Consider the following 13,358-nt stretch of genomic DNA (forward strand, 5'->3'; position numbering starts at 1 on the left):
TTCACTTACCCCAAAATGCAGTGGGAATATGCAAATTATCTCCTCAGGACTCCTCCCCTGGTTTACCGATGTCCTCTTTTCAGCTCCAACAGCCAAAATCCAGTGTTCTTTGAGCTCGCGGAGACTCTTCACTTACCCCAAAATGCAGTGGGAATATGCAAATTATCTCCTCAGGACTCCTCCCCTGGTTTACCGATGTCCTCTTTTCAGCTCCAACAGCCAAAATCCAGTGTTCTTTGAGCTCGCGGAGACTCTTCACTTACCCCAAAATGCAGTGGGAATATGCAAATTATCTCCTCAGGACTCCTCCCCTGGTTTACCGATGTCCTCTTTTCAGCTCCAACAGCCAAAATCCAGTGTTCTTTGAGCTCGCGGAGACTCTTCACTTACCCCAAAATGCAGTGGGAATATGCAAATTATCTCCTCAGGACTCCTCCCCTGGTTTACCGATGTCCTCTTTTCAGCTCCAACAGCCAAAATCCAGTGTTCTTTGAGCTCGCGGAGACTCTTCACTTACCCCAAAATGCAGTGGGAATATGCAAATTATCTCCTCAGGACTCCTCCCCTGGTTTACCGATGTCCTCTTTTCAGCTCCAACAGCCAAAATCCAGTGTTCTTTGAGCTCGCGGAGACTCTTCACTTACCCCAAAATGCAGTGGGAATATGCAAATTATCTCCTCAGGACTCCTCCCCTGGTTTACCGATGTCCTCTTTTCAGCTCCAACAGCCAAAATCCAGTGTTCTTTGAGCTCGCGGAGACTCTTCACTTACCCCAAAATGCAGTGGGAATATGCAAATTATCTCCTCAGGACTCCTCCCCTGGTTTACCGATGTCCTCTTTTCAGCTCCAACAGCCAAAATCCAGTGTTCTTTGAGCTCGCGGAGACTCTTCACTTACCCCAAAATGCAGTGGGAATATGCAAATTATCTCCTCAGGACTCCTCCCCTGGTTTACCGATGTCCTCTTTTCAGCTCCAACAGCCAAAATCCAGTGTTCTTTGAGCTCGCGGAGACTCTTCACTTACCCCAAAATGCAGTGGGAATATGCAAATTATCTCCTCAGGACTCCTCCCCTGGTTTACCGATGTCCTCTTTTCAGCTCCAACAGCCAAAATCCAGTGTTCTTTGAGCTCGCGGAGACTCTTCACTTACCCCAAAATGCAGTGGGAATATGCAAATTATCTCCTCAGGACTCCTCCCCTGGTACTGTCTCTAGGGAGCTATGTGGGAGCTCATGCTGTATCTAGGGAGCTATGTGGGGGCCCATACTGTATCTAGGGAGCTATGTGCGGGCTTATACTGTATCTAGGGAGCTATGTGGGGGCTCATACTGTATATAGTGGGATGTCAGTATACTTAATTCTGCTCAATATTAAGTCATGCAGTTAATATTTTTAGTTTATTATTTTGTTAATATTATTAATATTGAGCAGAATTAATTTCAGCCTATTGGTTTGGCTTCCACAACAGTCATGGTCTCTCACGTGGCCCCTCAAGGAAATTAATCTCCCACCGCTGCTCTACTATAAATAGCGCTATGTTATGTATAGGGCTGTGTCCATAATGGAAAAAAAATTCCTTCATTTTCCATCTACAGATGTGACCAAAGCATCTGTTTGTTAGTCACATGACCTAACACATGATCTATCTATCACACTTTCTAAACTGCCCGGGGCCCTGGTTACTCTTAATCCAACCCTGGTGTAGACCATGACGAGAATGTAGCGATGCAGCAGCAGAGTGGCAGCCATGAGGAGGATGCCCATCACCCAGAGAGTGAGCCATTATAGTGGGGGTTTCATTCTGTAAATATTCATTATGAGGGTCATTCTTGCAGACAAGGTCCATGTATTACATTTAATATGAACAGCTATCATATAATTATGTCCTTTGCATCACCCGTTGCATGAAGAATGTATCACTGTCTGAGACTATTCTTGAGGCAACAGCTGAGTATTTGGGGCTTAAGAAGCGTTATTGATGGCAATGAACTATAATAACTATACTATAAGGGTGTGACAGGGACTTCCCCTGAAGACAACAATTATAGTGTGAATACTGATATGTAAAATGCACAGAGTGTTATAAGTTCTCATGCTCCTGTGTGGGTACTGAATTGGTAATGCCTAAAGTAACTTGCCACACTCAGTTCTGGGGTAGGGACAGTATAGAACATAGTTTAGTGTTTAGTTAGTGATAGATAGGAACATTAGGGCAGATAGGCAGTGGTGAGCCTATTAGTGTATAAGATATAAGAAAAGTATAGGATACAGGTTAATGGTTAGGTTAGAGATAGCTAGTGACTGTAGTTAATGTAGTTAAGTAGTGATGTTAGAATGTAGGTGAAAGGTTAAGTTGCCCAGCAACAGACTGCTGGTGCAGACAGGGTAAAAGAGACAGTTAATGTTTGGTGCAGCCTAGCATGGGAAGTGGTAAGGTCAAGCAAGAAGGGGAATCATTTCCTGGTTTACTCAGTCTGAGTAAGTGAAAGGTTAGTGTGAAGTTCAGGTTCTGTGTGCAGTGGGCTGGAGGCATGTGGAGTACATATTGTTTTAACAGCATGAGGTCGTACCAAAGTTCCTGTGGACTTTCATGTAACATCCGGGGCCTACGGACTGAACTAGGCACTGAGGAGTGTGTCTTAATCCTTTCCGTACAGAGGAAGCCAAACGGGGAACAACGTGAGGAAAATAAAGCGGATATCGGGAGCACTGTGAGGTTGGATGGGAAATCCCTGGGGCTGATAATAGGATCAAGCATAGAAATAGTCCAAGCTGAATGTGAGCAGAGGCTTGAAATGTACTGTATTGATGAAACTGGAACTGAAGGGTGCTGTGCCCCAAAATGCATGTTAAAGACTGCTGTATCTGAACTGTCCAGTAAAGTTGAATTTGTTATAACAAACTGGGTGTCCCCTGATGTGTGTGAAGCTGATCCTGGAACCAAGGATGTCGATGCTGCAGAGGCCTCTGGCCTGAAAGTGAGTACACTGCATTGTACACAGCACAACATTGATGGACTGGGATACTGTTTATTCGTGGGTTGCCAGGGTATGGAGAAACAGCAGCTCGCACACGGCCACTGCAATGGGCACCATCATACAATACCACCATCATACTTTGTCATGTGACACATTCTCTTTACAATTCATAGACACAATGGGAATATTACATTAACCCTTTTGCGCCAGAGCCTGTTTTCGCCTTCTTGAGCAGGCCAATTTTTTCGATTCTGACCAGTGTCATTTTATGAGGTAATAACTTTGGAACATTCCAATACATCCCAGTGATTCTGAGATTTTTTTTTTCGTGACATATTGTACTTCATGATTGTGGTAAAATTTGTTCAATATAATTTGCGTTTATTTCTGAAAATATTGGAAATTTGGAAAATTTTAAAAATTTTGCAATTTTCAAACTTTGAATTTTTATGCCCTTAAACCAGAGATATGTAGATATGTCACACAAAATAGTTAATAAACAACATTGCCCACATGTCTACTTTATATCAGCACAATTTTTGAAACATTTTTTTTATTGTTAGGAAGTTAGCTGGGTTAAATGTTGATCAACAATTTCTTATTTTTCCAGCAAAATTTACAAAATCATTTCTTTCACAGACCACATCACATTTGAAGTGACTTTGAGAAGCCTATATAACAGAAAATATCCTAAAGTTATACCATTCTAAAAACTGCACCCCTCAAGGTGCTCAAAACCACACTCAAGAAGTTTATTAACCCTTCAGGTTCTTCACAGGAATTAATGGAATGTGGAAAGAAAAAATGAACATTTTACATTTTCCCACAAAAATGTTACTTTAGCCCCAAATTTTTCATTTTCACAAGGGTAACAGGAGAAAGTACACCATAAAATTTGTTGTGTGATTTCTCCTGGGTATGCCGATACCCTATATGCAGTGGAAAACAACTGTTTGTGTGCACAACAGGGCTCAGAAGGGAAGGAGCACCGTTTGCGTTCTGGAATACAAAATTAGCTGGAATCAATAGCAGACATCATGTCGAGTTTAGAGGGCCCGTGATGTGCCTAAACAGCGGAAACCCCCAACAAATAACCCCATTTTGGAAACTAGACCCTTCAATTAATTTATTTAGATGTGTGGTGAGCACCTTGAACCTTCAAGGGCTTCACAGAATGTTCTAATGTTGAGCCATGAAATTAAAAAACACATTTTTCCCACGCCGATACCCCATATGTGGTGGAAAACGACTGCTTTGGCGCAAGGCAGGGTGTGGAAGGGAAGGAACGCTATTTTGGCTGTGATAGGTTGCAGACACCATGTCACATTTGAAGAACCCCTGACATGTTGAAACAGCAGAAACCCCCACAAGTGACCCCATTTTGCAAACTACACCTCTCAAGGAAATCATCTAGGGGAGTATTGAGTATTTTTAACCCTCAGGCGATACACAAACTTGAATAACATTGGGCTGAGTAAATGAAATGACCTCAAGTTTTCAATTTTCAAAAGGGGTAATAGGAGAAAATGTTACTCAATTTCTCTTGAGCACATCAATATCCCATAAGTGGTCGAAAACTACTTTTCAGTCACATTGCAAAGCTCAGATGGGAAGGAACGCCATATTACAGTGCAGATTTTACGGTTGTGGTTTGCAGGTGACATGACCCACTGGGAGAGCCCCTGAGGTCCCAGAACACCAAAAAAAAAACATAAGTGACCCATTTTACAAACTACACCTCTTGTAGGATAGTTTGCAGACTTCATATAGAGAGCCCCTAAGTGCTAGAAGAGCAGAATCCCCCTTCAAGTGACCCCATTTTACAAATTATACCCCTTTGGGAATTTATATACAGGTTTAGTTACGATTTTGACGGAAACCCTGGTGTAAGCGCTCAGAGCACAGCGCAGGATATTGTGAGCCGAGCCATACTGCATTGGTTTGGGAAGCAGAATGAACAAATCAACAGCAGGTGAAGAATTGGTTTTATTTATTTTTTACACCGTTTCTTGTATGGTATAAGTAATTAGGTGACTTTATTCTACAGCTCGGTGCGATTACAGCGATACCAGATTTATATCAGATTTTTTTATGATTGTCAGCTGTCACACACTAAAAGATATATTTTGAGAGCTATAATTTTTCCATTTTTCGTCCTACAGTCAAATTTTTTTTTAACTTTTTTACTTAGTCCCTGTATGGGACTTAAATTTTTATTTTTCTGATCACTGGTCTCATGCAATGCAATAGACATGTATTGCATTGCACAAAACCTGACAGTTTTACACTGGCATATCTCCTATTGAACTGAGCCTATCAGGCCACCGTACATTGCAGACCCAGAGGTCATCATGTGACCTCTAGCTGCCATGACAATGCCAGATCTTATCACATAAGCCATCGGAAACGTGAGTGGACGACCCCCTCTCCCTCTCATAATCTTCTAAATGCTGCGATTGCTATGGTTCGCAGCATCTAGATGATAGCAAAGAGTTAAAATCAATGGGACCTGATCCAATCATCTCCCAATTATGTTATCAGTCAGAGCTGTGGCTCTGCAATGGAATCGTGGAATCCCAGTGCTTGCAAGACCCTGGGGGTCCTGAGCACTGTGAGACCGCCGACCACTTATAAACGTCTGCGCTGCACAGGGCCCAGCAAGCACCAATGTTTATGTAGAGTGGATGGTCGGGAAGCAGTTAAACTGCAACCTATGTGAACATTAAAGGGCTGAAATGGGTAATACTATTATGTGAGTGAACCAGTCACTGATATGTGACATCTAGTCTTAGCGTTGGGTCTCAGCTGCCATTGGCTCCAATACATGTACCATCATCATGTAAGAAAGATTACCAGTCCCCTCAAATTAGTTGGCCAACTTTAGAAAAATGGGTCCATGTTCTTCAACCTTTTCTTCCTATACTTTACATCCTTTTATTGCAGCAACGATCCAATCCTGAAAATTGGCTGCTGAAACTACAAAAAAGAATGCAGAAAGAGTCACCATCTTTCCTTCTTTGTTAGTGCTTGAGTTTTTCATCCCAATTATTTTCATCCCAAATTTTTCGTAGTAGTGTAGAAGATCAACTGATCTCTTTTCAAAATGTCAGATCACAATTTCTACTTTCCTCCCATGATTTTTTTCTAAATATTTACAGATCAGACATTTTTTAAATTCTAATAAATACTTTAACTTTGCACAATTTGTTAGAAATGTTTCTAACCTCTGTGTCACCACAGGAAAACTGGACTCTTTTAAAATGTATTAGATTATATAATAACAACCTTACAATTAAAAAAAAACTAGTAACATCCTTAATTGTAAATGAGACCTTAAGAAATTTTTCTTGGAGGAATTGTGGTCTGAGGCGTTGCACAGAGCTCACTTTTCCTCTACCTGTGTCTCTCTGTACAAGAATCATACTATAAATTGGTTAATAGATGGTGCTATGTTCCATTTAAACTACACTGAATATTTCCGTTTTCTTCACAGGAATGTTTGAGAAACTGGGACTATTTTTCACAACTTTTGAAGTTGTCCTTCCCTATCAGTATTTTGGTTGGAAGTATCCAGTTTAATATCTTCTTTAACCTTTCAAGCTTGTCATCTCTCACCTGAACTATAATTCTTCTTACTAAATATTAACGATCTCCCTATGTCAAGTAGATTTATTGTTTCTCATTTATTATTGACTGTAAAAAATTTGATTGCTGCCAAATGAAAATCTACTGTATATCTCCTCCTAGTATTGTGGATCTAATAAGTAGAGTATCTAATCATGTATCTTTTGAAAATGTTTTTGCTCTCTGAAACGATTGTTTACCATCTTTACTAAAAAAAAATGGACACTATGGATTTCTAGATTTTGTCAGAAGGAATTTTAGAGCCACCCATTTGTCACATTCCTTGACTTGGGGTTTTTCATGAACAATTTTGACACATATATTCATGTTTATGTTAAAAACTAGATAATTTACAGAGTATTACTTTTTCCCCTTGTTAATTTCCCTAGTTTTTATTAATCCTAGTTTTACTTCCTCCTCTTCCCTACCCAAATCCACATGTTTCTTGTAATGTTTCTCTTTATCTTATAACACATTAATTCTTAATAAAAATATGTTGGGAATAAAGAATAACTGAAAGGACAAAGAACAGATGGATAGATACTCATTATCATTAGATACAGCACACAATTATTACTTTAAGTAAATTACAATTTCATTAACATCCAAGTTTTTGACATGTATAAATTTAGGAGCTGAGCCTCTATCATACACGACAAACAATGGCTGTGTTACACAGGCAGCATCTGCCTCTAATCGCAGTGAGCATTGCTTTGCTTGTGTGACACCCCAGGGGTCTGGTTGCCACAGTAACGTAATGTTATGTCTGAGAGCAGGTGGGAGGTCCTTTAGTCAGGGATCCTGTGCATGCCACACCTCCTGCCCAGTCTTGGGAGGGGAAGAACTTCCCCTATATAAACCTGGGGCTGAGGCAGGGTGAGTGAGTAGAAGAAGAGAAGAAGTAGAGACAGCATAGGAAGAAACAGCAGTTACAAGGAGTCAGGGGCTGGCAGCTGCAGAGTTCGCCCTGACTAAGAAGACTTTTTACCGGACCCGGAGTCCGAGGCTGTGGGGACTAATTCCTGCCCAGCAGCAGAATCCGTCAGGCAGGGGATTTCAGGTCCTCTGGCCCAGAAGCCCGAAGGCACGGTCACACGCGTGGGACCAGCACCGCCATCGTGGAGCGGAAGCCATTAGAAGGCCCCGAGTCACCGGCCATACGGGTGAGCACCACACGGTACACTCAGGGACGTGGGCTACTTACATCAGCTCCTAGCAAGGTAGCCAGAAGAGTACAGTCAGTTTGGGAGGCCTACAACTACGCCTGGCCAGGGGAGATCCCATCTGCTCAAGGACTGACCAGGCCCCATCCGCTAGCAAGTACTCCGGGAGGGTCTTTTGTTGTTACCAGTAAAGACCCTGAACTACACCGTACCGTCTCTGAGTGGTTCCTGCTACCCCCATCATCCACGTCGGCTGCCCTGAGGCCATACCCCTCCCGTTGGGGGTTATACTATCACGCTGCACAATCCCACCATCGGCCTCAGCGGTCTGCCCTGCAGCAGCAGCCCCCTGGCTGCACTCAACGGGTGGCGTAGTCATCAACCATTTACTACTAATGGACTGCCGTCTAGTTTGACTCCCTGGGCACGGACCGGGTCACCGCCACGAGACTACAACCCTCCACAGATCCGGCTCCGGGTAAGCTCCCGCATGCGCAGCGCAGCGCGACACAGGCCCAGGGGCGCGTCAACTTTGGCGTAGTCGGCAGGATTTCGTGCCTGCAACCACCGGGTACTGCGTGCCTGAAAAGCAAAGACTGTTCAAACTTACCAGTGGTGAAGATTCCCGCTATCCGTGGAGGTTTCCCGCCATCCGGCGCCATCTTCTACCTTCTTCCCGCCATCCGCGAAGTTTTCCCGCCATCCGGCGCCATCTTCGACCTTCTTCCCGCCATCCGTGGAGTTTTCCCGCCATTGGACGCCATCTTGAGGACGCCGCGCGGGAAGAAGAGGGGCGTGGACTCCGAAAGCGCGCGAGAACTGAAGCCCCGCCTCACGTCCGGACGTTGCGTAAGGTCCTGGAAGGAGCCCAGCAGACGCCGACGTCACAGGAGCGCGACGGAAGGTCCTCAACCCTGACGATCCACTGCGGAGCCGCGGCCTACGGAAGAGGATCATCGCAAGGTAGGCCACGGTCCACTAGGGGGGAGGAAGATGTCGGATACGGAGGAGAGCTTCACTGCCTCAACCCCCGCCAGCGCTACCGCTGCTGCAGTTATGCCCTTCACCATGCCCTATATCCCGGGAGCAGCTTGGCTACCCCAGTACTCAGGGGAGTCACATACCCTGCATGACTTTAGAGAAAAGCTGGATAGCCTCTTCCAGGTGTACCCCCTCACAGAAGAGCAAAAAGTGAGCATCCTGGTGGCCCAACTAACCGGGGCAGCCAAAAGAGAAGTAAAATCTTGGCCACCTGGGAGGAGGACTGTCGCAGAGATACTAACCCGGCTGAGGGACACCTTCGATACCCGCACCTCAGCCGAGATCAAGCTTAGATTCTACGGGTGCAAGCAGCGAGCGCATGAGAGTATAAGGGACTATGCACTAAACCTACAAGAGGCCCTGAGGGCCATAAAGCAGACCGACCCTGATGGGGTGGGAAACGAGGACAGGCTGTTGACTGAACAATTTATAGAGGGTTTATATTGCAATGCCCACCGAACCCAGTTGCGGGCAATGGCCTTACAGGATCCCCATCTGGACTTTGCACAGTTCAAGGATAGAGCTATCCGGGTGCTCCGAGAACCAGCACCGGGTGGCGTTGTGACCCACAGGCGCCCAGCTATCACTTACCACCAGGAGGCGGCGCCCTTGTCGACAGGGCCTGTGGGAGCTCATGCGCAGGCTTTGGACAATGACCCGGCTCCAGACCTACACCATCAGGTCCAAGAGCTAGTTAAGAGCGTTGCTGCGCTAACCCGAACTGTGCAGTCTTTACAGGTTTCCACCCCAGGGAAGATCCAGCTGGCATCCGGACCGGAGGACATCCCGTGGCGTCGACCAAGGAGGACCCCACCGGCCAGAGGAAGACCCAGTGACCGATACAGCGAGGACGGACGACCCATCTGCCGCCGCTGCAATCAACCCGGACATATGGAAAGGTACTGTTCTTTAAACGGGCACAACCTGGGGTAGAGGGCCAACCCCCAGGAAAAAGATCACCAGGCCCATCGAACTGGCGCGACAGATATGTGGGAGGACGTCCAGTCTTGCCTGTGGTACTGGATGGCATTCCCATGAGTGCCCTTCTGGATACCGGGTCACAGGTCACCACCATCCCGTACGTGCTCTTCAAGCAGTACTGGAATGACTCGGATATTACCCGCTACCCTGACAACGACTTGAGTATCATCGCCAGCAATGGCCAGCCCGTGCCACAGATCGGATTTAAAGAGGTGACCCTCAAAATCGGTAGAGTCGAACTGGCCGCACAGGGACTGATCATTGTAGATATTGATAAACATGAGAGTCACCCAAAAATAACTCTAGGAACTAACGTAATTGAAAATTGTCTTGCAGAGGTGATTTTCCTTTTACAGCAGGTTGCCAAGAACGCCAGCTCCGGCGAGCAGCGGGTGCTCCAGAAAGAGATCCGGGCACTGATGCAACGGCAACAAGTGGAACTCTCCGGCGGTGAGATTGGTAGCGTAAGAATGTGTGACCCTTTTCCTATTGCCATGCCCCCAAAAAGTGAAATGATTTGGTGCCGGGCAGCTATTGGTCTGAGAGGTAGAGATTACCAGGCAATGGTAGAACCAGTTTACTCAGACAGTAGGCCCACCATTTTGACAGCACGGGGGGTGGTCAATGTACGCCATGGGAGGGTGCCCGTTCGCATAATAAATATCGGGGAGAGGGAAGTGTACCTGCCCCGGTATGCCACGCTAGCCAAATTATATACCACTAATCAAAATTCTATACAATCTGTGGAACCCTTGCCTCCATCTCACCCGGAGGAAGGTAACGGCTCTAAGAAAGACATGGAGGACTGGTGTCAGCAACTACATCTGGGTACTGACTCCACTCCCTCACATCAGAAACAAGGAGTCTATCGGGTGGTTCAAGAGTATGAGAGAGTGTTTAGTAAACACCCGTTAGACTTCGGGCGAGTCAAGGGGGTAGAACACCGCATCCCCACGGGAGATCATCCTCCCATAAAAGAGAGGTATCGACCCGTACCCCCTGCACATTACCAACACGCCAAGGGGATGCTTAGAGACATGAAGGAGGCTGGGGTAATCCGGGATAGCTGTAGCCCCTGGGCAGCCCCACTAGTTTTAGTCAAAAAGAAAGACAACACCATGAGGATGTGTGTAGATTACCGGAAAATCAACCGTATCACACACAAGGATGCGTACCCCTTACCAAGGATAGAGGAGTCATTGGCTGCTTTAAGATCTGCTAACTTCTTCTCTACCTTGGATCTCACTAGCGGGTACTGGCAGGTTCCTGTAGCAGAGGCGGACCGGGAGAAGACCGCATTCACCACCCCGATGGGACTTAGCGAGTTCACCTGCATGCCGTTCGGACTCTGCAACGCCCCAGGAACCTTCCAACGATTAATGGAGTGCTGTCTGGGCCACAGAAACTTCGAGACGGTCCTGTTGTACCTGGACGATGTCATCGTATACTCCAAAACTTATGAGGACCACCTGAAACACCTGGCGGAGGTGTTCGAAGCTCTGGCGAGTTACGGCCTAAAGGTGAAACCCTCCAAGTGTCACCTCCTGAAACCAAAGGTGCAATACCTGGGACACGTGGTGAGCGCTGACGGAGTGGCTCCCGACCCCGATAAGATCACCGCAATTAAGGGATGGCCAAGCCCCTCCAGCGTAAAAGAAGTGCGGCAGTTCCTAGGGTTGGTAGGCTACTACCGAAGGTTTATTCCCGGTTTCACCAAAAAGGCAGCACCTATGCAGGACCTCCTGATAGGCCAGTCCCGGAAGGCCAAGAACCAGAAGCCGCCCTTCAAATGGGAAAAGCTAGAAGAAGAGTCCTTCCGCCAGCTGAAGATGGCCCTCACGGGGGATGAAATCTTGGCGTACCCGGACTATAGCCAGCCCTTCATCCTCTACACCGACGCCAGTAACATCGGGCTAGGAGCCGTACTGTCCCAGATTCAGCAGGGGAGAGAACGAGTAATCTCCTATGCCAGCCGAAAACTGCGACCCACCGAAAGGAACCCCGAAAATTACAGCTCATTTAAGCTAGAGTTCCTGGCCGTGGTATGGGCAGTCACCGAGCGCTTTAGGCATTACCTCGCTTCTTCCCGGTTCACCGTATACACGGATAACAACCCGTTGACACACCTGAACACGGCAAGACTCGGTGCCCTGGAGCAGAGGTGGATGGCCCGTCTGTCCAACTACGAGTTCACAATCAAATACCGGGCAGGACGCTCCAATACTAACGCGGACGCCCTGTCCAGGATGCCCAACCTGCCGGACGAAGGAGAAGATCCGGAGGGACTGGAAGAAGTTGAACTCCCTGCGTTCCACCGTCATGGGACTATCCAGTATTCCCACCGGGTAAGGGGTAAGCAGGCTGCTACGTTGAACCCCTTACCCCACTACAACTGGGCGGAAACGCAAGACAGCGACCCTGCCGTCCGACTGGTGAAGGAGATGCTGACTCGGCCGGAGGCTCGCCTTGAACCAGACGCTCCGGAGGAAGCCAAACAACTATGGGCGGAGAAGAGTCGACTATTCCTTTACAAGGGGAAGTTGTGCCGCAGAATGGTCAACTCCCGGACGCATGAACTACTCTGGCAAGTAGTGGTGCCCCGAAGAGACGCAGCCATGGTGATGGAGGCATACCACGACGGAGCTGGACACTTCGGGTGGAAAAAGCTGGAGTTCCTGCTGCGCGAGCGGTTCCACTGGGTAGGCATGAGGGGAACCATCGAGAAGTGGTGCAGAGACTGTGGCCCGTGCAATCTGAGAAGGAAGGACCGGGCCAGCCAGAAGACTCCCCTGCAGTCCATCGTCACCCGGCAACCGTTGGAACTGGTAGCCTTGGATCATGTAAAACTGACCCCAAGCAGAAGTGGCTACGTCTACGCGTTAACCATCGTGGATCATTACTCCCTGTTCTTGGTTGTCGTCCCCGTCAAGGACTTAACGGCTCAAACAGCAGCTAGGGCCTTCCAGCAGCACTTCTGCCGTCCACACGGGTACCCGGACCAAGTGCTGACGGACCAGGGACCTGCCTTTGAAGCGGAGGTCTTCCAGGAATTCTGCAATCTGTATGGCTGCCGGAAGATAAGGACGACACCCTACCATCCGCAAACTAATGGACTTTGTGAAAAAATGAACCAGGTGGTAATGGATCTTCTAAAAACATTGCCCCTGGAAGAACGCAGTCTGTGGCCTGAGAAGTTGCCCGATCTGGTGGACCTATACAACCACATCCCGGTAGGTTCCACCAACTGTACCCCGGCTTACCTAATGAGGGCGAGACCTGGTAAGTTACCTGTTGACCTGGAAATGGGAGTCCTGACACCTGAGGACACTTCACCAGAAACAGACTGGGACACAGAGAGGCAGCAGCAGTACCGGAGAGTACAGGAGAGCGTGGAGCGAAGTCTCTGTCAGGCTAGGGAAAGACAAGAGAAGACTTACAACCAGTATGCTCCCGCTGTTCCCCTGGTACCCGGAGAGCAGGTCTTGAAGAGGAAAAGACGGCTCCACAAGTTGGATGACCAGTGGGAGAAGGACCCGTACACCGTACTGCCCTCAAGCCACGAGAACCCG

The sequence above is a fragment of the Phyllobates terribilis genome, unplaced genomic scaffold, assembly GCF_046119375.1.
Source record: "Phyllobates terribilis strain yellow unplaced genomic scaffold, ASM4611937v1 Scaffold_8__6_contigs__length_399053987, whole genome shotgun sequence".
Classification (NCBI taxonomy): domain Eukaryota; kingdom Metazoa; phylum Chordata; class Amphibia; order Anura; family Dendrobatidae; genus Phyllobates; species Phyllobates terribilis.